Source organism: Eutrema salsugineum, unplaced genomic scaffold (genome assembly GCF_000478725.1).
Source record: "Eutrema salsugineum unplaced genomic scaffold, Eutsalg1_0 scaffold_15, whole genome shotgun sequence".
Classification (NCBI taxonomy): Eukaryota; Viridiplantae; Streptophyta; class Magnoliopsida; order Brassicales; family Brassicaceae; genus Eutrema; species Eutrema salsugineum.
Window position 1 is genome coordinate 5,966,122 of NW_006256867.1, and position 1,004 is coordinate 5,967,125.

The 1,004-nt window shown below is 43.2% G+C and overlaps 1 non-coding gene across 1 annotated transcript; it reads right to left on the reverse strand.

Annotated features, from left to right (window-relative positions):
- Nucleotides 1-481: 481 nt before the first annotated feature.
- Nucleotides 482-588, reverse strand: LOC112088285. Its single transcript, XR_002900450.1, has one exon. It is a non-coding gene; the product is annotated as a small nucleolar RNA R71 (small nucleolar RNA).
- Between the last annotated feature and the right edge of the window lie 416 nt (nt 589-1,004).

Here is a 1,004-nt window from a genome sequence, read left to right on the forward strand (position 1 = left end):
CCAAGGACAAGCTCAAGCTCATCAACAGAGGCATCAGGCCAATGTTCAGCAAAGACAACAAGTGCACCACCAACCCCACCCTTTCCAACAACAGCAAAGAAGATATGAGCAACCCCAAGTCTATGTTGGAGAGAATGACAGGGCCAATGCTCATCAGTATGGAGCTGGTATTCAGGCACCACCTGTGCAAAACAACAACTTTGAAGTGAAGGCATCATTGCTGAATATGGTCCAGAATTCAAAGTTCCATGGGTTAGCAATGGAAGATCCATTGGAACACTTGGATCAGTTTGATAAGGTGTGTGATCTGACCAAGATTAATGGAGTTTCAGAAGACAGCTTCAAGCTAAGACTATTCCCATTCAGTCTTGGTGACAAAGCTCATCAATGGGAGAAGAATCTTCCAAGAGGCTCCATTCAAACCTGGGAGCAATGCAAGCAAGAATTCTTATCTAAGTTCTTCTCCACCTCAAGAACTGCAAAACTGAGGAACAAAATCTCTAGCTTCACTCAGCACAGCAATGAGAGTTTTGGTGAAGCATATGAGAGATTCAGGAGCTACACAAACCAATGCCCACACCATGGGTTTAGTGAGGCTTCTCTTCTCAGCACACTTTATAGAGGAGCTCTTCCCAAGATTAGAAACCAGCTGGATACTGCTTCCAATGGGAACTTTCTGGGTAAAGAGATACATGCTGCTTTAGAGCTAGTGGAGAACTTAGCATTGAGCAATGATACTTATGGTGAAGACTATGACAGATCAAATAGGTCTGAAGGTTCAAGCTCAGAACAGAGGCTCACTAGGGAAGTTAAGGAGTTGAGAAGTGAATTAGACAAGTTGAAGTTGGTAACTCACAAGCCAATGCATTTTGTTGGAGAGTATGAAGAACCATCTCAAATCTTTGAGAACATAAGTGAAGAGGGTCTCACCCAAGAGGAGCTGAACTACATTGGGAATCAGAGATTCCAGAGATATCAATATGGTAATGCCAATCCAAACCTCT